A 25676-nucleotide genomic window follows, 5' to 3' on the forward strand; every position below is an offset into this window, starting at 1 on the left:
GATGCGATGGCAGCAAAAGAAGAGCCAGCTGTCTCAGACTGGGACACGGGATGATTTCCACAATCCTTTGTCTGAAACTGAGCACTGTACACGTATCTAGAGGAAAAGGGGGTGGAAATTGAAGGGTAACGAGACAGGAATAACACAGGGTGATGGTAGGAGAATAGAAAGTTCTAGGCAGCCGTTTCACAGGACTAGCAAAAAGGAAACTGTTGAAATAGCTGCATAAACTAGGGGCTGAGACTCTGCAAACCAGGGTGTAGACCCACCTGGCTGAGGCTGACTGGACCCTACATGGTGCTGGATTTGACCTGGGTCTCCCAAGGACTTCACTGCACGTTCGTTAACATACTAAATCACATACCCACCAATGCCATGAGGCTTCTGGGAACACCCATATGTGGTGTAAAAATGGGTGGCACCACAGTTCCGAGAAATCTTCACCTTTTTTCCAGAAATCTTCATGAATATTTCACCCTTTGGCTAAAGAGACTCAGAAAGGTAGCAGCCCCAAACGCCGTTGGGAGTGACTCTCTTGATGAGTACACCTGAACTCCACTGTCATGGAGATTCACTTTGCAGTAAATCTTCATACAGTCACTGTTTTCTGGATTCCTTCTATGATGGTGTCAAGTGCCTGGACACTGGCAAGGGTCAAGGTACCTCCAGTATTTGGGGACCTCCCCTAGCCCACTGATACCGTGGGTTGACAGGGAAGATGTCCTCTGAGAAGTGCAAGGAGTTCAACGAAATGTGGGCAGTTTGGGATGACAAGGATGCAGAGGTTATGGAAGGGGCATATTGCGAAGGAGCTTATTTGAAATTCATTTACCAGACATTCTCTCTTCATCTTCCTATAGCTTAATGGAATTGCTCGACCTCATCTTTTACAAGAACCAGTATGACATTAATTAAATGTTTTCAGAAGTGTATACTGCTTAAATAAATTAAAACAAAAATAAACTCTTTGGGAAAGAAAATAACTCAAAACATGCTTATAATAGACTCCTGATTTGGTGAAACTTTTATTCATGTTGTAAGATTTTTAAAATTTGTTTTCATGTTTCTTTGACCCAATATAATTATTATACTAGAGCCTAACTTCTTATCTCAAAATGTAATTCCTTATTTTTCCTATTCTAGGAACTATTTGGCTACACTATTTTTCTTTATAGTCATTGGTATTAGAAGTACAAGGGTGCTTTCTACATATGTATGTTTCTGCTTAAAATGAATAGCCCTTGATCACGTTGCATGATGTCTGCCTTCTCCATCACTCTGTAATTTCTCCCTCTCATCTTCTGTATCTGCAAAAAATAAATCTATGGTAATTTTCATCACTCATTAAGCTCATACTGATTTCTGCCTCTCCTGGAATTTGTGGTACTGGATGTATTTTAATTTTTAAATAAAAGTGCCCCAAATTATTTTGTATTATTTTCTAACTATCTTATTAATTTGGCTATCTACGTGATAGTACTATAATAATGGTTAGGATATGAAGACACAAGAAGCAAGAAAGTCTTTTTCAAATTAATTAATTTTATTATTTTATTTTATTTTTATTTTTTATGAGATAGGGTCTTGCTCTGTTGCCCAGGGTGATCCCAAACTCCTGAGCTCAAGCGGTTCTTCCACCTTGGCCTCCCAAAGTGCTGGGATTACAGGCGTGAGCCACCATGCCCTACCAAGAAAATCTTAACGATTAAAAAAATAGAGGGACTAAGGCCGGGCGCAGTGGCTCATGCCTGTAATCCCAGCACTTTGGGAGGCCGAGACGGGTGGATCATGAGGTCAGGAGATCAAGACCATCCTGGCTAACATGGTGAAACCCCGTCTCTACTAAAAAAAAAAAAAAAAAAAAAATTAGCCGGGCGTGGTGGCAGGCGCCTGTAGTACCAGCTACTCAGGAGGCTGAGGCAGGAGAATGGCCTGAACCCGGGAGGCAGAGCTTGCAGTGAGCCGAGATCGCGCCACTGCACTCCAGCCTGGGTGACAGAGCCAGACTCCGTCTTAAAAAAAAAAATATATATATATATATATATACACTAATATTTCTAGCTATTATAATGTGTTAAAATGTTCAGTAAATAGACCTGTACTGTTTTTGTGTTAGAAATGACTTGTAGATCACTACAATAGAGTGAACAGCCCATAAACATGTCTAAGTTTATTTAAGTGTTTAAAAAGAAGATAATTCAAATTCAGTATGGGTCAGTAGACTGATACCTCAAAGGATTTTGACAAATCCAATATTTCTTCCTAGTTTAAAAATAAAAGCAAACAAAGCAAATATACAGATAAGGAACTTAAACCATCACTAAATAGGAATAAATGTAAACTCTTTGAAATTAAAATTGTGTGTGTATGTGAGTATATATTTAAACTATATGTCAAAATCCGTGTTGTTTTTCATGGAAGCATTAAAAGTTTTTGCAATGGAAGACAAAGAAGTCCATCATCACTACTAGTACTCCTAATTTAGAGGCACTACTCAATGTAATTAGACGTGAGAAAGTAATAAGAGGTATGACTCGAAAGAAGGAGACACGATTATTGTTTGCGGATAACAATAATATATCAATTAAAACAGAAGAAACAATGAGATCAATCAGTAAGGTAGTTGACTTCACACACAAAAAAGTATCTAAATCAATACTTTTTCTATATATAAAGAGACACGATTATTGTTTGCAGATAACAATAATATATCAATTAAAACAGAAGAAACAATGAGATCAATCAGTAAGGTAGTTGACTTCACACACACAAAAATATCTAAATCAATACTTTTTCTATATATAAAGAAGAGTTGATTAGAAAATATAGTGGAGTAAAGTTACCAACTGCAGTAGCAACCAGAGAAGAAAAAATTATTACAAAAAGAGCTGAGCATGATGCCACACATCTGTAATCCCAGCTACTCAGGAGGCTGAAGTGGGAGGATTGCCTGAGCCTAGGAGTTTGAGACCAGCTTGGGCAACATAGCACAAGACTGTCTCGAACAAAACCCAAAACCAAAACCAAAACAAGCAAACAACAAACAGAAAGATAAGAAACAAACAAACAACTAGAAAGAAAATTGACAAGAAATGGGCAGAAACTAGGTGAAGAAAAGTTTACGCTCTTGAAGGATTTAACAGAAAAGGATCTGAAGAAATATTCTAATACAAACTGCTGGAGCTGGCCATGATATCTCAAAGGGCATGTTTAAAACAAGTTTAGATGATTGCTAAATTTTCTTCTAAGAAGGGCAGTTTCTGGTAACTGGAGGCTCCTTTGTTTGGCTGAGCATCAAGACAAGTTTGAGGAAGCAAGTTGGGGAGAAGAACTGATTTGTTTGCAAACCTCTCTCTACCCCAGTCCCAGATACAACAGGTAATGAGTAAGAACAGGCATGTCTGTGAGGGAGTTTTTTCTGTGAGATGTGTTTTGCAAAACCTGTTTTCCACCTTCTCTATGAAAACTCCAGTTATGTTTACATGTTCACTAAGGTTTTTACATTAGAGGATTATTCAGGAGCTTCAAAGACAGGCTGAGTTCACATGTCCTGGTAGTTACAATGTAAGGGATGAACACAAAGGCAGCTATGCATGGTCATGGTGTTCCCTCCCGGTCCCTCAAATTAGGAGACACCTGAAATCTGGGTTTGTTAATTAATTAATTCTTATTTATTTAGTTTTGAGACAGAGTGCCGCTCTATCGCCCAGGCTGGCGTGCAATGGTCTGATCTCAGCTCACTGCAACCTCTGCCTCCCCGGTTCATGCGATTTTCCTGCCTCAGCCTCCTGAGTAGCTGGGATTACAGGCATGTGCTGCCACACCTGGCTAATTTTGTGCTTTTAATAGAGACGAGGTTTCACCATGTTGGCTAGGCTGGTCTTGAACTCCTGACCTCATGATCCACCCGCTTCAGCCTCCCAAAGTGTTGGGATTACAGGTGTGAGCCACCACACCTGGCCGGAAGACTGTTTATTGTAGAATTAATTGTCATTGTAGAAGTTGAAAAGAACTTAAGCAATCAATGGTAGGGTATTAGTTAAATAACTTATAATACATCCACTTAAGAGAATACTATGTACCAATTAACAATGACGTGGTGTGCTGGGCACAGTGGCTCAGGCCTTTAGTCACAGCACTTTGGGAGGCCAAGGTGGGAGGATCACTTGAGCACAGGAGTTGGAGACCAGCCTGGGCAACATGGTGAAACCCTGTCTCTACCAAAAATACAAAAAATTAGCTAGGCATGGTGGCACGCCTGTGATCCCAGCTATTCAGAAGGCTGAGGTGGGAGGATTGCTTGAGCCCAGGAGAAAGAGTTTGCAGTGAACCGAGATCGCGCCACTGCACTCCAGCCTGAGCATCACAGTGAGATCCTGTCTCAAAACAACAACAACAACAACAACAACAAAAGCACCCAAAAAAACAACCAATGATGTGGTAAATATTTATTTACTGACAGCAATTTGTTGTTAAGTAAGAAAGACATTTTCTACAATGAAATATAATTTGTGATATTTTGGTGGGAAAAATTTATCCATCTGTATCAGGTCCTGTATATATCAGGTTCCATGGAACCATAATCTATAAATGTATGCATGTTTAGGAGGTGGAATTATGGGGGATTGGAGTGCTTTCTATGCTTCTCTATGTTTTCTGTTTTTTAAATAAAATAAACTTGTATGATGATGATGAGGGTGAAACAAGCAAGATAAGTGTGCCCATCAGATCTTTTAGGGTTCTAATATTTTACTACTCTTTGAAAGATACTTGTTTTATGTTTTCTCTTTATCTTAGTTCATAACTTTAAGTTCTACTCATTTAAAAAGAGGCAAGAGTTTCTCGCCCTCTCCCTCGGGGAGCTACATCTTTCCTTGTATTTTTTGGCATGAACAAGTTGTAGGAAGGGTGGATCAGTGCCTTCCTGCAGACTCCAGCAGTGTTTCAGGTAAGAACATTACTGTCTTGGCACCCGTTGCAACACAATCACCCAGGGCAATTCTAGTGCCAAAACCTTTCTCAATGTGTGTGGGTATATAGCATTCTGGGAAGTGACCTAATCACACAGGGACATAAATATGGGAAAAGACATTAGAGACTATTACAGGGTGGGGGGTGGGAGGGTTGAAAAACCTATTGTATGGTATGCTTACTACCTGGGTGATGGAATTCTAACCCCAAACCTCAGCATCCCATGTAACAAACCTGCACATGTACCTCCGTATCTAAAATAAAAATTGAAGTTTAAAAAAAAAGAAAAAAGAAAGCCAAACATGACTGGCTGGGTGGCTCATGCCTGTAATCCCAGCACTTTGGAAGGCTGAAGTGACAGGATTGCTTGAGGCCAGGAGTTCAAGACCAGCCTGGGCAACATAGTGAGACCTCATCTCTACTAAAAATAAAACTTAAAAGATTAGCTGACGGTGGTGGCACGTACCTGTAGTCCCAACTACCTGGGAGGCTGAGGCAGGAGGATTGGTTGAGTCCAGGAGATCGAGGCTGCAGTGAGCTGTGATCGCACCACTGTACTCCAGCCTAGGTGACAGAATGAGACTCTATCAAAAAGAAGACAAGGAAAAAAAAGAAAGCTAAACATGAGTTGTTAGGCATGGCTGCGCGCGCGCACACACACACACACACACACACACACACGTTTTCAGACTTTTTTCAGTCCCTTTCAGACTGCTTTCAGCCTTGAAACCAGGCCAGTATACCAACTACATGGGGTGTTACATCATTTTTCTTGCTACTTTTCTATGTATTTTGCAAGCTGAATCAGCGTTCGCAGATACTCTTCTGTTTCAATACAAGTAATATAGTCTTTAAGATACCTTTTAATATGCACATTGAAAAGATGGAATGTATGATGCTGAGATTACAGGGACTGAGAAAGGCAGAGTATGTGAATCAGGTAGGCCAGTTCTCTGACTATGTAATTTGACATTTTAAATGAGTAGCACATCTTTTAACCAACAAAGTTATGGGGTAGCCTAGAAAGAGAAACCACTTGAATTTTAAATATAGGATGCAGAGAGGAGGACAGAATCTTCCTGTGAACTATCTTAGCAGCACCTGGTCCTTCTGAGGTACTTTGAATGTGTTGGAGCTTAGAAATGGATACTCCAGGCCGGGCGCTGTGGCTCACGCCTGTAATCCCAGCACTTTGGGAGGCCGAGGTGGGAGGCTCATGAGGTCAGGAGATCGAGACCATCCTGGTCAACACGGTGAAACCCCGTCTCTACTAAAAATACAAAAATTAGCCGGGCGCGGTGGCGGGCGCCTGTAGTCCCAGCTACTCCGGAGGCTGAGGCAGGAGAATGGCGGGAACCCGGGAGGCGGAGCTTGCAGTGAGCCGAGATTGCACCACTGCACTCCAGCCTGGGAGACAGAGCGAGACTCCGTCTCAGAAAAAAAAAAAAAAAAAGAAATGGATACTCCAAAAGATGGTACTTTGACATGCTGAACTGAAGAAGCAGCCTCGAGGTCTCTTGGGCCTCCTCCCTCTCCTGTCTCTTAATCCTCGGTGCAGGATGAAGTTGTCCCCTGAAATTCCTTATTTGCCTACATTTTGGACCTGACAATGAAGAAAACAATTACTTCTGGCTCCTTCCCTGAGTTTTCATTAACTGAACCCATGGGAAAAAAGACTGAATTCTATCAACATGCCTGGACAGACTGGTCACAAACCATTGTCTGCTCTGCCGGCCCAAAATACTTTATCCCAGGCCACTGTATGTTCTCCAAGCCCATTGAAATCCCCTAAGAATCGATCGTCTACACATCTCTGTCTGTCTTTCCCCTAAGAAGTGTATACAATCATCTGCACCTCACTGGGATATTGGACAATCATTCTGTGATTTTCCCTCGTGCACACTAACACACTTGTATGCCATTTCGCCTATTAATCTGCCTTTCGTCAGTTGATTTTTCAGTTAGCCTTCAGAGGGCAAAGGTAAGTTTTTCCTTGATCCCAGCAAATGTATAGTAGAATGTATGCTATAAAAGACACGATAGTCCCTTTGTCATGGATGACATTTCTTTCTTGTGGGTGTGCCAACTCGTGCAGATGAGAATTTTATAAATGTGTGTGAATCAGACTGTTATAGTAACATTAAACTGCTAAAGAACTTTACCTACTTTCTGGATTTGCTAGTAAATAATTTGGCTAATTTTTTTTTTTTCAGTCTAAAGGAAGATAGATAATAAGCTACATGAATCGGCCCAGTGGATTAAGTAATTTTTCTTAATGCCTGATTACTAGTTTCTGAGAGTAGGATTTCTAGAGAAGGAGTTTTTGGGGGAGATAGGAACAGAGGCTGATCAATTTCTTTCTTTATGCTTTGACCTCCTCTTAGAAAAATGCTGGCTGCCACAAAAGTTTCTATCTTAATATTTTTCTGCAAGTTTGTTATTATCATTTATGAACTCCCCATTTCCTACAGAGGAAGGAAAAAATAGACAGAACTGAGTGATAAACTAGACAAAGGGAGTGGCTTAGTAGGACCCGCCTTCTTCCTTTTGTGTTTCCAGTATTTGTCTACTGTTAAGGAAATCAGTATGTGGCACATAACTGGGGCAAAGGATTCAACACTCAGCACTTCAAGCAAGAAGTCATCATCATTAGCATCACTGTGGCAGCTACAAGGAGACGCCCAACGATTTACTGCGAATGAGATGAACTGGATACACTGACTCCCAGCTGGATTTTTACGATTTCTGTCCACATTCTGAGAGCTATCAAAATAATTTTTAATTCCCTTCCAGACCATCCCAGCTTCTACAATGACTCTTTCTCTCTACAACCAGCTAAATTTAATTTCTTTCTGATTTGCCAAAGGTTAATTGAGAAAAGTAACAGCCGAGAATTAAGAAAGTAGGTATAACGTAAAAGAGGGGAAAAAATCATTTATTTTGAATGGTGGCCTGACCAAGCAACACGGCTCCAGAGTGGAATGAAAGAGATAAAAATAGCAAGACAATTGTGTGGAGCAGAAAAAAAAAACCAGGAGCAATAGAAACAGATCGATGAGAATGTGTTTCTAGAGCCCATGATGTTTCTGAAATTGAAGTGATAAACGTATTGCATACCCTTTGCTCTAGAGACCTTTCAAAAAACAGAATTCCTTTTCTCAAGCATTGAGCTCTCTCCATCTTTAGAGTCTTTCTAGTCTGTTTCACACGGTGTCGGAAGAAGGTTGCATCAAAAGTTGATAGAATTACTGTAATTCCCTCCATGACGGTAGTAAAGTTGGATCTTGCTGATTAGAGCAAAACACAAAAGCTCACTTCCAGAGAACTGTGATCTTCTCATAAAACAGTTGGCATTGCCTGAAAGGGAAGTATTGTTGGCAGGTAAGCCAACGTCCTAGGGCCTGGGACTCAGCCAGCATCTCATATGACAACCATGCTGCCGATCCACTTTTGTTTGTTTTCCCAGACAAAAATGATTGCAACACACTTCAGGGCCAACGCAAAAACTCTGCCTTTGTAATATATAGACTTGCTGTCAATAATTAGATGTTCTAAATTGCTACACTAGACAATGAGGTCCAACTTAAAAAAAAAAGTACAAAAACCCAGTTAAAAACTCAATTGGCCAAGAGGTTATTTCTGCAATGCTTTTGTAAAATGATCACCAGTGTTTTTTTTTTTTTTTTTTTTTTGGGGTGGGGGGGATTGAGTAGATGAAATGTGTCCAGAGAATTAAAAAAATCATACTTCTATAAATATTTTCTTAACTTCCTTTGCCAGGCAGCTCTGGTTTAGTGGGACATACACTAGCTTAAGTTTGAAAACACTTGGATACTAACTGTGCTACTTTGGAGCAAGCCATTTAATCTTCCTGAGCCCCAGAACATTCATCTATGCAGTAAGGATAGTAATACTTCAACTGACCACCTCGAGGTATGATTAAATATCCGATGATATATTGTACATGAAAGCATTTATCAACTGCAAGCCATGATACTAATGTGAGGATTGTAGAGTTGCCTTTGTTTGCCTCAGAGCAGATTTAATTCTGGGGTGCTGGAGAGAAGTAGGAGAGGTTCAGCTCCAGCCCTGTCTCATATCCCCACGTCTGAGAGGCTGGAAGAGAAACGAGTGGATCTTGAGTTGGCACCTCCCACTTCTCCATCGGTAGAAAGAAAAGACTGGTTTTCAGATTTCCCCCTACCCCATGAAGTAAGAGTCCCTTCCTCTAAATGTTAAAGACATTTATTAACGATCTAGATTTTCCTTGACTTCTGCTTCTTTATTTAGGCTATGTTGTTCAATAGGATAGCCACGAGTGATTTGTGGTTATTGAACCCAAGAAATACGGTTAATCAAAATTAAGATGTGCCGTTAGTGAAGAATACATGCCAGGTTTTGAAGACAATAGTCCAAAAATACCTGAAAGAATGTAAACTATCTCACTAATGTTTTTTAGTTGATTTCACATTGTAGAGATAATATTTTAGATATATCGGATTGTGTAAGATATGTTGTTAAAAATGAATTTTATCTGTTTCTTTTGACTTTTTCAAATGTTGCTACTATAGTTTAAAATTTTGTATATCACTTTATATGTCTTTTTTTTTTTTTTTTTTTCTTCCTGAGACGGAGTCTTGCTCTATTGCCCAGGCTGGAGTGCAATGGTGTGATCTCGGCTCACTGCAACCTCTGTCTTCCAGGATCAAGCAATTCTCCTGCCTCAGCCTCCCGAGTAGCTGGGATTTACAAGTGAGTGCCACCACGCCCGGCTAATTTTTTGTATTTTCAGTAGAAATGGGGTTTTACCATGTTGAGCAAGCTGGTCTCAAACTCCTGACCTCAGGTGATCCACCTGCCTTGGTCTCTCAAAGTGCTGGGATTACACACATGAGCCAATGCACTCGGTCTCACTTTATATTTCTATTGGATTCGGACAATCAGAGAGGAAGGAAAACCCCAGTCTCCAGTAGCCTTACTTCATGCCTCTTTCTTTTTTTTTTTTTTTTTTTGAGACAGAGTCTCGCTCTGCCGCCCAGGCTGGAGTGCAGTGGCGTGATCTTGGCTCACTGCAAGCTCCGCCTCCCAGGTTCACGCCATTCTCCTGCCTCAGCCTCCCGAGTAGCTGGGACTACAGGCGCCCGCCACCTCGCCCGGCTAGTTTTTTTTTGTATTTTTTAGTAGAGACGGGGTTTCACCGTGTCAGCCAGGATGGTCTCGATCTCCTGACCTCGTGATCCGCCCGTCTCGGCCTCCCAAAGTGCTGGGATTACAGGCTTGAGCCACCGCGCCCGGCCAGTTCATGCCTCTTTCTTTCCATTTTTCAGTCTCTCTCCATGCTCATGCATTCCAGGTATTGGGAAGTCAATTCTTTAGAGACAAACATCAATAAACCAAAGAAAGATCAATAGGAGGATCATTTCGTCACATTTATAGCACATGGCACCAAATAGACACTCAGCATTCACTCAATCAATCATGTATTTAATTAAAATGAAGAATAGAGAAATTTGGCATTATTATGTCTTGACAAAACAGATACACTAGGAACGAGTAATTTCTCTTTTCACTCTTATGAGTTCTGAAAAGGATGAGGTACTATGATTAGGCTATGTACTATACTGTGTATAGTCACTTATTAAAATCTTATTTTATATAATGGCTATTTGTAGGCATTTTTAAAACACTCCCTTCTAAAGGTCTAGATATCTTGAGGTCAATAAATGTGCTTTGTATCCAATAAGTACTCAGTAAATGTTGTTGAATACAATGAATAAAATAAATGATATAATCAGTCTATCACTTTATCTTTCTAACCAAAATTAAAATTTGAAGCTAAAATGTTGTATGGTTGATTTGATGATGATATAGGCATTAAAACATGAGTCGTGCCTTAAGATATGCTTTGCTTTTATTTGATAAAACAATCTTATTAAAAATTTTTTAAAATAATAGAGACAGGGTCTCCATATGTTGCCCAGGCTGGTTTTGAATTCCTGGGCTCAAGCGATCCTCCTGCCTCAGACTCCGAAAGTGCTGGGATTACAGGTGTGAGCCACCACACCCAGCCAAACAAATCTTATTTTTAAGTCACTTCAAAAAGTAACCCATTTGAGAGTGAATAAATTCTTCCCAGATTAAATTCTGGCTGATGAAGAACACTTATTCCTAAAATAAAATCCCCACCCATTTTTGTCATCTCAGCCAACAACTAAAAATTGTCCCAGGAACCAACTGATTCACCCCATACGAAAAAACAGAATAACAGAGAAGAACAATAATCCCATTAACCTGGTAGATCCGGAATGAAATGTAGCTGGAGGATGGAGCAGATTGGAGGTGGGAACAGTGAACACTCAGCGGGCTCCCAGCCTTGAAAACCCCTGGAGTCTCAACAGCCTCAACCCATCTGGAAGGGAGGGCTTGGGGGAAAGGGTTGAGCGTGGCTGCAGGGATCAAAGCTAAGCAGGGGAAAACAGCTAGAGCACTGTCTGCTCTTTGAGCAAAGATAATAGAGTCCTCTCTGTGGTGAAGAGAATGAACACACAGGAAGATTTAAAAACACAACAAACCCGGAGCCGATCAGATTCCTTTATTCCATACCTCAAACTCATCAGGCTTGTCCTCAATTCAGAATCTCTCTATATTGAATTACAGGGTTAGGAAAATAAAGGGCATCCCGTTGAGTGCTTTTCAAACAGTGGGTTGCCACTGCTTAGTGTGAGATAATCAATTCAGAAGGTGGAGGTTTGCATTTAGAAACTGAAATAAATTCGAATGGAAAATAGAAGGAATTGCATGGAAAAGGGATAAATACTGTTTCAAGAATTTTTTTGGTGCGTATGTGTTTGGTACAGGTAAAATGCATCTTATTGTGGGCATTAGCCAAACGGTGAAACTGAAAACCAATCAAGTCTATCTCCCTGCCGTATTATTCTGGGTTACTAAAATCAGTTCTTCAGACCTTCAGGAATAGGCTTTTTATAACACCCACAGCTAATTCTCTGTCGAGATATTCCTCCTGCATTCTAGAAATATAGACAATGTCACAGATTCAATGCAAACCCTCCTGACAATAGCTGCTGGATCAGGCCTTGTATTCTGAGGAAGCTAATACTGTTTGTCAGAATCTGAGGGCAGCCTCCCTTTAAAGACCCTAATTAAGGAGAGGGAATGAAGAAAAAAATGGTAATAGCATGCCTCAAATGTGAGGCTGCCTCTTGGCCACTATTCATTAGAAAGCCCACAAACTGTGGGCTCTATTTAAGGAATGTCTGGGTTGGTTTTGGGCGGGGGAAGCAAAACAGACCCATTCAAATGCTTCCCCTTTTGCTCTCAACTCTGTTGTCAGCTTACTTTTCTCACCTTGACTTATTTCTTGAAATTTTAGTCAAATTCATTGACATTTTGCTTTATGATTTACAAAGCAGATGAGAGTGAATAGAGAAGGGACCTGACAGAGAAGAGAGCAGGACTATATAAAAGATTCTGGCAAGAGGTGAGAACATTCCTCGATCCACTGTAGAAAACCACCAGTGATCAAACAAACACACTGAATTCCGTTTCTAGGTCTCAAGGAATTAGGCATAACATTCAAAGTTGACTCGATAAAGGAAAGATTTATTATTATTATTATTATTATTTTGAGACGGAGTTTCGCTCTTGTCATCCAGGTTGGAGTGCAGTGGCCAGATCTCAGCTCACTGCAACCTTCGCCTCCCGGGTTCAAGCGATTCTTCCTCCTCAGCCTCCCTAGTAGCTGGGATTCCAGGCACTCGCCACCATGCCAGGCTAATTTTTATTTTTGTAGTAGAGAAAGGGTTTTGCCATGTTGGCCAGGCTGGTCTCGAACTCCTGACCTCAGGTGATCCACCCGTTTCGGCCTCCCAAAGTGCTGGGCTTACAGTCGTGAGCCACCGCGCCCGGTCAAAGAAAGATTATTAATGACAGACTTCATTGCGTTCTGCAAAGCTGAAAGGCAAGGAAAGAATTGGGGGATGGAGGGAGGAATTCCCTAAAACAAGGCCCAGTAAAGTGGTATAAAAAGAAAAAGGCAGATATCTTTCTATCCAGACACAAAAGAAAGTTCTTAAAGTTTTACAACGGTATGGCCACTAACACAACATTTCAAAGAGGAGCAAACTTACTTATCACCCCAAGAAATCAAAGTAAACCATGTGAAACCCAAGGGTAGGAAATCCTGCTGCTCAGATAAAGTATCCAGTGTGACACTGAAACAGCACTATTGCTTTCAGGCAGCCTGGCTTAACCTTGAGTAAAGCCTTTCCTGGGAGCTCAGCTCAGTGAAACAGACATTCTGTCAACTGTATCAGAGACAAGGATTTTAGCTGTAATTATGGTCTGCTAATCTGGTGTAGCTTTAGTTAAACAAACAGAATCAGCACATTATCATTAGGGAAGCAACATAGTCTCTCTCCCTTCCACAGAGCATTGCTCTAGGAGAGACTATTGAAAAGTTTGGCTGCTGTTACCAGTTTTACTTCTATCTAATCTTTTAGGAGCTCAGTTTCTCCAAATGAAGAAATGTGTGACACCCTCCCATCTCACAGGGTTGCCGAAAAAACTCAAAAAAGGCAGTGTTTAAACATGTCATAACTGGGCACTGAATGGTTCCCGATGAGTCTGTGCCGTTCTGTCCTTCCTCTCCCACCATCTCTGGGAAACTGGCATGAAATGGGTCTCACTGTCTACTTTTTTGTCCTTTCTTCCCAGGCCCTTCTCTCCTCTGGTTAACCTGGTCTGAAGACTTGGAGACATCTGTCATATTTTAGATGCAGAGGAGCATTTCCAGCTTAAATGGTTGCTTTCAGAGTACTAATTCCTGGTCTCCCTCCCCCACCCCAGAAAAGAATCTCATGGTGGGAAATTCAGTTTACTGAAAGCTGAATATTAACCATAATTTTGAGAGATAGCTTAGCTAATATTTCCTTTGAATTATGCCATAAGAGCAAAACTTGCCACATTTATGAGTCCTTTAATATGAAATTGTCTTCCTCCTTCCCTTCCTTTCCTTCCTTTCTCTTTTTCTCTTTTCTCTCCTCCCTCCCTCCCCTCCCTCCCCTCCCTCCCTCCCTCCCTCCCTCCTTCCCTCCCTCCCTCCTTCCTTCCTTCCTTCCTTCCTTCCTTCCTTCCTTCCTTCCTTCCTTCCTTCCTTCATATTTCTGCATGTCCACCATGTGCTAGGCTATCTCTAGCACAATCTCTCCTCCACACACTCACTTTAGTGAGAAATGTAAGTATAAAAATTGAAAACATATGTCATTATAGGTGTCAAAAGACAAAATTACAACAAATTTAGTTATAGATCAAAGATGGGCATTTATTTGGGATTTATGAATCAGGGCAGCCTTCATTCCACCAAATGTACTAAAAGCTCTCATGAGCAACTGCTGAACAGTGGGTTTTGTAAGGTGGGAACAAGGAAACAGAACAATAGGGAGAACAAAAAGCTTGACTGGTAAACATCAGGTTACTTCAGGTTACTTTTTTATACGAGTTTAAGCAAAGGGAAAATAGCTGACTCAGGTAGACTGGAATCTCCAGTTTTCAGGAAAAACTGATCTGTTTTGAGATCTATTGACTTCCTTAAAGTTTCATTCTGTTGGCGTGGCATTTAGCACAAGTGACTCCATTTCGGTTTGGTCTGGTCCCTTGGGGCCTAGTGCAGAAGCTCAGCCCAAAACAATAGTGTTCCATAATGCTGTTTAACGTTAGAGATGTTTGAAAGAGGTACTTCTGGCCAGGACTTGGTGGGCCAGAAAATACTTTTTGGTGAGATCTGAATTGAATCTTCAAGCGTATGGGGGTCTAAAGTGCAGGCAAAGAGATACTGTAGACAGAGGATGGCAGTGGAGGTATGGAATGAGAAAAAAGATGATTTTCCAGAAACTATGTGTGATGTGACTGAGTAGCAAGGGATGGGGCTGAAGAAGCAAGTAGAGTCATTCTCTTGTCTTGTGATCTTGCTTTTTATTCTAGAGATAAATGATTTTTTCCGCATAATTTTAGCAGCAGACATTTTTCCCAAATTAAATTTTATATGGCATTCCAGTCAGGCGTGGTGGCTTATGCCTGTAATCCCAGCACTTTGGGAGGCCGAGGCAGGCAGATCACCTGAGGTCAGGAGTTCAAGACCAGCCTGGCCAACATGGTGAAACCCTGTCTCTACTAATAATACAAAAAACTTAGCCGGGTGTGGTGGCATGTGGCTGTAATCTCAGCTACTCGGGAGGCTGAGGCACAAGAATCACTTGAACTCCGGAGGTGGAGGTTGCAGTGAGCAGAGATAGCGCCATTGCACTCCAGTCTGGGCAACAAGAGTGAAACTCCATCTCAAAAAAAAAAAAAAAAAAAAAAAAAAAAAAAATTACGGCATTCCAACATTAAAAGATTTTCTTTTTTTTTCATCTTTTTTTTTTTTTAGACGGAGTCTCTCTGTCGCCCAGGCTGGAGTGCAGTGGCGCGATCTCGGCTCACTGCAAGCTCCGCCTCCCGGGTTCCCGCCATTCTCCTGCCTCAGCCTCCCGAGTAGCTGGGACTACAGGCGCCGCCACCGCGCCCGGCTAATTTTTTTTGTATTTTTAGTAGAGACAGTGTTTCATCGTGTTAGCCAGGATGGTCTCAATCTCCTGACCTCGTGATCCGCCTGCCTCGGCCTGCCCCTCCCAAAGTGCTGGGATTACAGGTGTGAGCCACCCTGGCCAAAAAATATTCTTTTTAATCTAGATTTAGATTAAAAGGAATTAGGATAAGCTTATTTTATAAATTAAAACAATGAACATTATGATGTTTGTTTGCATGCACATTTGGTATAGAGATTATGGATGGCAATTGTATCTTATACTAGCCTCAGCATTGCAATTCTTTTACATCTGAGTTTTGTTTCTTGTATAGTGGCAAGATAATTTTTACACAGATACATAGTTGCAAATGGTAACAACTTTAACATGAATTACCTAGAAACTCAGGATACTGTTCCATGGAAAGAGATGGCAGAGGAAGTTTTGTCCTCAGTTCTATACAAAAACGAAATTCCAATTTGGGTGACTAGGAGGATAACGGTATTGGCAATTAAAATGATTCCTCGCTAAAAAGAGAGAAAATTCCAAGAAAAAAAATCATGAGTTCGATTTTGGGCATTTTGTGTTTAAGGTGCTTTATTTAGAAATATAGGAATCTGCCGGGCGCGGTGGCTCAAGCCTGTAATCCCAGCACTTTGGGAGGCCGAGACGGGCGGATCACGAGGTCAGGAGATCGAGACCATCCTGGCTAACACGATGAAACCCCGTCTCTACTAAAAAATACAAAAAAACTAGCCGGGCGCGGTGGCGGGCGCCTGTAGTCCCAGCTACTCGGGAGGCTGAGGCAGGAGAATGGCGTAAACCTGGGAGGCGGAGCTTGCAGTGAGCTGAGATCCGGCCACTGCACTCCAGCCTGGGCGACAGAGCGAGACTCCGTCTCAAAAAAAAAAAAAAAAAAAAAAAAAAAAAAAAAAAAAGAAATATAGGAATCTTCCTATAACCATGGAAATAATTGGTTCACTAAAAACCAAAGATGAAATATTGTTCTTTTAGGATTGTATAACCTCATGTAACCTTTTCCTCTGACCTCCAGCCGTGGCCTACTTTTAATGAAATTTTAATGGTTCATTTCAGAAACTCATCACTCTTGGAAATTCATGCAGCCGCTCAGCCTGAGATTCAGAATTCTGCTGTTTCATCATTTCAGATTTCTTGACCTGGCTACAGATGCATCCAGGACAATGTCATTTTGTGTTTAGCAAAACTGAAATAACTCACAGACTCTTGTGTTCTTTTTGATTACTACACATATCTAAGCTAGGTCATGCTAGCATTCTTCTCTCTCGGTCAAGCTGAATTAAAATGTGTTTTAATGAATGACATGTTATAGAGCAAAATGTTCGTGTTGTTTCCCTAGCAGTATGGCACAACGATCATTCATTTATTCATTTACTTAACTATTCATCCGGTGGAAACATGCTTCCTTGATGAGGGTACATGAGTATTAGTTTGCTATGGCTGCCATAATAAAGTATCACAGATTGGGTGTCTTAAATAACAGAAATGTATTCCTCGCAGTTCTGGAGGCTGGAGGTCCAAGATTGAAGTCCCGGCAGGTTGGTTTCTTCTGAGACCTCTTTCCTTGGCTTGCTTGCTGCCTCTTCACATGGTCTTTTCTCTGTGCAGGCCTCCTGGGATCTCTCAGTGTGTGCAAATTTCCTTTTCTTATAAGGACATCAGTGAGACTGAATTAGGGCCCACCTTAATGGCCTCATTTTGACTTAATTTCCTCTTTCATGACCTTACCTCCAATGACAGTCACATTTTAAGGTGCTTGGGTTTAGGGCTTCAACATATGAATTTGGGGTGAGGGGTGGGGGATGGGGGAAAGGAGGCACAATTTAGCTCATAACAACGATTAAATATTTTGTTTTGGTTCTTACAAAAAAAGCAATTCTGACCTCAGCAGATTTAAGCTTTCTTCATAACATCATGATGTCTTCCATTTTCATTTGTATTTCCCTCCCTCCCTCCCTCCCTCCCTTCCTTCCTTCCTTCTTCTCTTCCCACCTTCCCCCTTTCCTCCTTTCCTCCCTCCCTCCTTTCCTCCCTTCCACTCTTCCTTCCTTCCTTCTTTCCTTCCTTCCTTCCTTCCTTCCTTCCTTCCTTCCTTCCTTCCTTCCTTCCTTCCTTCCTTCCTCCCTCCCTCCCTCCCTCCCTTCCTCCCTTCCTCCTTTCCTCCCTTCCTTCCTTCTTCTATGGCATCTCGCTCTGTAACCCAGGCTGGAGCGAGGTAGTGAGATTGTAGCTCACTGCAGCCTCTAACTTCTGAGCTCAAGGAATTCTCTGCCTCAGCCTCCCGAGTTGCTGGGACTACAGGCCTGTGCCACCATGGCCAGCTAATTTTCTTTCTCTCTCTCTCTTCTTCTTTCCTTTCCTTTCTTTTCTTTCTTTCTTTCTTTCTTTCTTTCTTTCTTTCTTTCTTTCTTTCTTTCTTTCTTTCTTTCTTTCCTTCTTTCTTTCCTTTTCTTTCTTCTTTCTTTCCTTTTCTTCTCTTTCTTTCTTTCTTTTTCTTTCTTTCTTTTCTTGCTTTCTTTTTCTTTCTTTTTCTTTCTTTCTTTCTTTTTCTTTCTTTCTTTCTTTTTCTTTCCTTCCTTTCTTTTTTTTTTTTTTTTTTTTTGTGGAGACGGGGGACTTGCCATCTTGTCCATGCTGGTCACAAACTCTTGGGCTCAAGTGCTACTCCTGCCTTGACCTCCCAAAGCACTGGGATTATAGGTGTGAGCCGCCTGCAGCCGGACTCATTTGCATGTTGATGGAACTCAGAATGAAACTTTCCCTCCCCTGTTGGAAAAAGGAAGATAAATCTCTTCTGTGAGGTGTTATCGATAATGCAATACTTTTCAGCCTTTTTACTACCCCAACACATAGGAGGCAAGTCATGCATCCACAATAAATGAAAGGCTCACTAAGAGCCTGAGCTGTGGATTCCCACAGATCTGAATGCAAACCTTCCCTTTACACCTTACTCCAAAGCGGTGTGACTTTGTCCGATGTCTTATGTCTCTGCACAAATACAGTCCACACTACTTTATTTTGTTTTTTGATTTTTATGAGTAAATAGTAAGTGTACATATTTATGGGATACGTGAGATGTTTTGATCCAGGCATGCAATGTGTAATAATCACATCACGGAATATGGGGCCTCCATCCCCTCAAGCAGTTATCCTTTGTGTTACAAACAGACTATACTCTTTTAGTGATTTTTAAATGTACAATTAAATTATTATTGATTATATTCACCCTGCTGTGCTATCAAACACTGGATCTTATTCATTCTTTCTAACTATGTTAAAAGTATGGAAAACACATCAAATTTGTGTGTTATCCTTGCACAGGAGCCATGCTAATCACCTCTGCACTGTTCCAATTTCCATGCATGTGTGCCATGCTACATTAGTAGAGCGATCCCAACAATACCGTGGCTTAAGAAGAGAGACGTTAAAATTAGCCAGACATGGTGGCGTGTATCTGTAGTTCCAGCTACTTGGGATGATGAGGCAGATAATTGCTTGAACCAGGGAGGTGGAGGTTGCAGTGACTGAGACCGCACCACTGCATTCCAGCCTGGGCGACAGAGCGAGACTCCATCTCAGAGAAAAAAAAAAAAAAAAAAAAAAGGAAGAGAGATGTTTGTTTTTCTCTCCTGAAATAGTCCTCAGTGAAGCTGAACAGGGTAGGATGGACAGCTCAGTCCATCCTCAAAATACGGCTTCTATCGCTGGATCTATGAGGGTCTTCTAGCTCCTGCCCTTACATCTGCTTCCCAGACAGCAGGAATGGTCAAAGGAACAAGAAAATACACCCTTATTTCTTTTAAAGGCAAGGCTTGTTAAATCAAAGCACTTATATCCCATTGGCAAAAAGTTACATGGTTGTATCCGGTTGCAAAGATGCTGGGAAAATGTAATTTATAACTCAATGTTCCTGGGCACAGCTAAAACCCGGGCGTTTCATTTTTTAAACTTTTATTTTATTTTATTTTATTTTGAGATGGCGTTTCACTCTGTCACCCAGGCTGGAGTGCAGTGGCACAGTCTCAGCTCAATGCAACCTCCATCTCCTGGGTTCAAGCGATTCTCCTGCCTCAGCCCTCTGAGTAGCTAGGATTACAGGCACCCACCACCATGCCCAGCTAGTTTTTGTATTTTTAGTACAGACAGGGCTGCACCATGTTGGCCAGACTGGTCTCGAACTCCTGACCTCAGGTGATCTGCCTGCCTTGGCCTCCCAAAGTGCTGGGGTTACAAGAGCGAGCCACCGCGCCACCGCGCCTGGCCAGGGCTTTCCTTGTTAAAGAAAGAGGAGAATGACTAATATTGTTGTATGTCTTAGCTTGGGTTCCTGCAAAGCAGGGTCTAAGACAAGGGACTTGGATGCAGGTAGTGTATCTGCATTTACCTGTTGACTGATGATACTGACCCCAGGAAGCAGAAGTGAGGTATGAGAAGAGAGAGACAAGGAAGTGAGAAAGCCTATAAAGTGTGTGCTACTCAGTTGGAAACCATTAAGGAAAAATGAGGCCCACTTACACTGGGGATCAGCTGTGGAACTTCATAGAATGTGCTTCAGCGTTGTTCCACTGAAGGACAAGGAGGCTGGGATATTAATCTGCTGACTTCCATCCACCATTACTTACTAACTCTCCTGCACTTGCAGGCTGTGCCCCTGCTCGGGTGTCCCCAAGGGACACCACAGCACCCACTGGAGGTGGGGCACTTGTGGCATGCATGCCACTGTTCACATGAGTGACACTAATGTCAGGTGGGCCCGAGGGATGGGGCAAAGGGCATCTTAAGCAGGTGCTTCTGGGTAGAACTAACCCTCTCTTTTTCCATCCACACCCTACAGTGAGCATAATGGAGCCTGTGTCCCAGGGTTGGGTGGGGACTGGGAGAATGTTTTTAAGGCACCTGACGCAGATACTGGCATGTAGTAGGTGCCCAGTGATGTTGGCTCTTTTTCCTTCCACTTCTCCTCTGTCACCCTAACACACCACCTTAACACCAGGGTTGGGTGGGGACTGGGAGAATGTTTTTAAGGCACCTGAGGCAGATACTGGCATAGAGTAGGCGCCCAGTGATGTTGGTTCTCTTTCCTTCCACTTCCCCTCTGTCACCCTAACACACCACCTTAACATCTTAACAATTAAGTTTATCTTATTCACATAAAGCCTCCTCATTAAGTTCTTCAGCCTTTCTACAGATTTAATAACTTAAGCTTTCATACTAGGGAAAAATATCTGCACATCATAGTTTTTTTTTTTTTTTTTTGAGACGGAGTCTCGCTCTGTCGCCCAGGCTGGAGTGCAGTGGCGCCATCTCGGCTCACTGCAACCTCCGCTTCCGGGGTTCCCGCCTTTCTCCTGCCTCAGCCTCCCGAGTAGCTGGGACTACAGGCGCTGCCACCAAGCCCGGCTAATTTTTTGTATTTTCAGTAGGGACGGCGTTTCACCTTGTTAACCAGGATAGTCTTGATCTCCTGACCTTGTCATCCGCCCACCTCGGCCTCCCAAAGTGCTGGGATTACAGGCATGGGTCACCAAGCCTGGCCCATAGCTTTTAAATTTAATATGAAATATTTATTTCAGATTTCAGATTAATGACTGCACCAGACAGATGCAAAGGTCACGTGTGTGATATGATTACCAGAATGAAAGTCTATATCCGTAATGAGAAGACAATATTATGTGCTCTGTAATGCCTCTATTATACCTGTAACTGAGAAATTTAACCATTAAAAACAATGTGCCAGGGCTTCACGAAGTCTCTGTAGGTGCACAGGCGCTGGCATAAGAGTGGGCGCCAAGTCACATTCATTCATAAGTTCTCCAATCTTGCCTATATGAGAAAGACACTGTTCTAGAGGTTGTGATTAAGATATGGTCCCTTCAAATGTCAATTTGATAGTCTGTAGGAATGGGGGAATGATCCACCACAGGAGGATAACTACAAGTGCTATAAGTCTTTATGCCACTGAAAGGTTTGGATAGAAGTGGAGAGTTGGGCTCAGGTGGAGAATGAAAGAAAGAATTGAATTATATATAAATGATTATGTTTATCAGGGAAACAAAATGTTCACAGTCTTCGAGTATCTTCTTACAGGTGAATTATTTTAAATTTTATTTTAAGGTATCATCATACATACAGCCAAGCATGGTGGCTCACACCTGGAATCCAAGCACTTTGGGAGGTTGAGGTGGGCAGATTACTTGAGTCCAGGAGTTCAAGACCAGCCTGGGCAATATGGTGAAACCCTGTCTCTACAAAAAAAAAAAAAAAAAAAAAAAAAAAAAAAAAAAAAATTATCCAGGCATGGTGGTACGTGATCTCAGCTATTCAGGAGGCTGAGGTTGGGGGTATTGCTTGAGCCAGGGAGGCAGAGGTTGCAATGAACTATGATCATGCCACTGCACTTCACTGCACTCCACTGCACTCCAGCCTGGGCAACAGAGTGATACTCCATCTTAAAAAAAAGAAAAAGAAAAAGAAAAATCATCAAACTATAAAATTAACTTATCAGCCAGGTGTGGTGGCTTATGCCCATAATCCCAGCACTTTGGGAGGCTAAGGCAGGCAGATCGCCTGAAGTCAGGAGTTCAGAACAGCCTGGCCAACATGGCGAAACCCCGTCTGTACTAAAAATACAAAAATTAGCCGGGTGTCAAGGGCCTGTGGTCCCAGCTACTTAGGAGGCTGAGGTGGCGGGGGATTGCATGAGCCAGGGAGGCAGAGGTTGCAGTAAAATGTGATCGCACCACTACACTTCATTGCACTCCACTGCACTCTGGCCTGGGCAACAGAGTGAGAATCTGTCTCAGAGGGGAAAAAAAAAAAAAAAGAAAGAAAAATCACCAAACTATAAAATTGACTTATTTTTTGGCATATCATTTTATGAATTTTTTTCCCACACCTGGGATTGCAGGCATGAGTCACCACACCTGGCCTTGTCTTATGAATTTTAACACAAGTATAGATTTATGTAACCATCACCACATTCAGTGTATAGGACTGTTCTATTACCTTACGACTCTTTCATGCTATATCTTTATAGTCATACCTCCTCTAACTCCTGGCAACCACTGATCTATTCTCTGTTACTATAGTTTTGTCTTTACAAGAAGAATGTCACATAAATGGAATCATACAGTATATCTTTTGAGGCTGGCTTAAAAAAAAAAAAAAAAACACCACACAGCTAATGCTTCTGGGATTCATGTACATTGTTAGGTATATTGATAGTTTGTTCTTTTTTATTTATATGGAGTCTTGCTCTGTCTCCAGGCTGGAGGCTGGAGTGCAGTGGCTTGATCTTGGCTCACAGCAACGTCCGTCTCCCGAGTTCAAGCAATTCTCCTGCCTCAGCCTCCGGTGTGTCTGAGATTATAGGCGCCCGCCACCACACCCAGCTAATTTTTTAATTTTAGTAGAGACTGGATTTCACCATGTTAACCAGGTTGATCTTGAACTCCTGACCTCAGGTGATCCACCTGCCTTGGCCTCCCAAAGTGCTGGGATTACAGGCACGAGCCACTATGCCTGGCCAGTTTGTTCTTTTTTATTGTTCAGTGTATTCCAGTGTATGAATGCATTGCTTTGTTTATTCATTCGTCCACTGATGGACGCTTGAATTTATTTCGGTTTCTGGCAATTATGAACAGAGCTGCTATAAAAGCAGACTACTAATTAGTCACAGAGGAAGAAAGAGATTCTTTCACTGTGAAGAAGTGATTAAGCTTAACATCACTAATAATGGGACAAACGGACATCAGGAGCCTCTAGATGTGATGCACTGAGAAGGGCACATTATTCCTGTACTCTTCCTTCCAAAATGCATGGTCTGTATTTCAGCATAAGGAAAGCATCAGACAAACCCAAGGCGAGAGCTGTTCTACAAAACGACTGACCACTACCCTCCAAATATGACAATGTCATGAAAGACAGAAAGAGTAGTGAAGTGTTCAGAGTGAAAAAGGCTAAAGACATGGCAACCGAATGCAATGTGTGACTCTAGATGGTAAAAACTTGGCTAGAAAGAATATTATTGAGAAAATAATGTCAGAAAAGTAGCGTTGTATCAATGTTAAAACTTCCCGATTTTGATCATTGTATTGTGGTTATGTAAGAATATTCAAGAGAATGTCTTTGTTTTAAGATTCTTGGGGTAAACAGGGATATCTATTATTTATTTATTTATTTGTTTATCGAGATGGAGTCTCACTCCGTCACCCAGGTTGAAGTGCAATCATGTGATCTTGGCTCACTGCAACCTCTGCCTCCTGGGTTCAAGCGATTCTCTCCCGCCTCAGCCTCCTGAGGAGCTGGGATTACAGGTGCCCACCACCACGCCTGGTAAATTTTTGTATTTTTAGTGGAGATGGGAGTTCACCACGTTGGCCAGGCTGGTCTCGAACTCGTGACCCAAGTAATCCACCCGCCTCAGCCTCCCAAAGTGCTGGGTTTACCCAGCCACCACACCTGGCTAGATACCTGTAATTTATTTTCAAATGATTCAGAAAGAGAGAGGGGGAAGAGAGAACTTTGAAAAAAATTAACAACTAGCAAATTTCATATAGGTGTATAAATTCATTCTTGTAATTTTCTGTAGGCTTTTAAATTTTCAAAACAAAAAGTTGAGGAAAAAGTAATTTTATAAAAAGAAAAGTCAGCCAGGCATGGTGGCTCACATCTGTAATTCTAACACTTTGAGAGGCTGAGATGGGAGGATCACTTGAGCCTAGGAGTTTGAGATCAGCCTGGGCCACATGATGAGACCCTATCTCTATTAAAAAAAAAAAAAAAAAAATTAAATTACAGTTGTAAATGTTTTAAAATTAACTAAATTTTTATTAATGGTAACTTTCAAGATAGTTGTGATCAGTTTTATACAATAATTTAAAAAGAGCTTATTGAAAATTATGCAACTTTTAGAAAGGTACCAGTGACACAGTATTAGAGGAAGATATACAAGTAAGATACTAATTAAAATATGTGAATATACACCAAAAATAAATACTCTGGTTTTGTTATGCTTTATGTTGCAGATAATCAAAAGAAGATTAAAAAATATTTAATATATGGGTATGCTTTTTTTTTTAGAAAGAATTTTGCTTTTGAAATTCCATTTAAGAATTACATTTCAAAAAATTTATCTTTTCATGCTTTATGCTTTCTCTTATTTCTTCACCATCTATGTGTGATGATGTGTGGAAGAGGAGAGGGACAAGACTAAAGGAAATTATCCAGGTCCACACTGACAGAGCTAAGTGACAAGTGGGCCATGGCAGAATGTGGAGAAACAGCTGGGAACAGTAAGAACTCCACAACAAACTTGCAATAGGTCTTTTCCTAAATATATTAGTGACAGGTGGCCCTAAAAGGGGAGAGAAACACTGGTTCAGGTAAGTCAAGGAAAAGAAAAAAAAACAAAAAAGACTGGTTTGGTGGTTTGGTACTTCTCAGAGGTAAGGGAATGATAGTATAGAGACTTGGTAAGTTTAAACCAGATATAATGGACAAGGGTATAGGTTCTGAACTTCTAAAATCGAATGCTTCTGTAATGTTTGGGGCAGCTAGGAGAGCCAATAGGCAGAAGACCAGTTTTGAGGTGATTGCTGTGATCTAGGTATGAAATGGTGAAAGCTGGCCTCATGTGATATATCAGTCCATTCTTACTTTGGTATAAAGGAATATCTGATGGCCGGGTGTGATGGCTCACACCTGTAATCCCAGCACTTTGGGAGGCTGAGGTGGGCGGATCACCTGAGGTCAGGTGTTCGAGACCAGCCTGGCCACCATGGTGAAACCACTCGTCTACTAAAAATACAAAAATTAGCTGGGTGTGGTGGTGCGTGCCTGTAATCCCAGCTACATGGCAGACTGAGGCAGGAGAATTGCTTGAACCTGGGAGACAGAGGGTGCAGTGAGCCAAGATCACACCACTGCACTCCAGCCTAGGTGACAGAGCAAGATCCGTCTCAAAAAACAAAAACAGAAAAGAAATATCTGAGACTGGGAAATTTGTCAAGAAAAGAGGTTTAATTGACTCATGGTTCTGCAGACTGTACAGGAAACATGATGCTGGCATCTGCTCAGCTTCTGGGG

General features: G+C 41.6%; 1 long non-coding RNA gene and 1 pseudogene across 2 annotated transcripts; one reads left to right on the forward strand and one right to left on the reverse strand.

Annotated features, from left to right (window-relative positions):
* The first annotated feature begins 1891 nt into the window (after window positions 1–1891).
* Window positions 1892–17575, forward strand: LOC144340137 (uncharacterized). Of its 2 annotated transcripts, XR_013415859.1 has the most exons (4): window positions 1892–4948; window positions 8752–8904; window positions 9601–9723; window positions 16647–17575. It is a non-coding gene; the product is annotated as an uncharacterized LOC144340137 (long non-coding RNA). The 2 variants fall into 2 exon arrangements; XR_013415858.1 differs by lacking the exon at window positions 1892–4948 and having other exon boundaries at window positions 8677–8904.
* A 1291-nt stretch (window positions 17576–18866) lies between these two features.
* LOC114677164 (U6 spliceosomal RNA) lies at window positions 18867–18965 on the reverse strand (annotated as a pseudogene).
* Window positions 18966–25676: the final 6711 nt, after the last annotated feature.

This window comes from Macaca mulatta, chromosome 3, assembly GCF_049350105.2.
Source record: "Macaca mulatta isolate MMU2019108-1 chromosome 3, T2T-MMU8v2.0, whole genome shotgun sequence".
NCBI classification, from domain to species: domain Eukaryota; kingdom Metazoa; phylum Chordata; class Mammalia; order Primates; family Cercopithecidae; genus Macaca; species Macaca mulatta.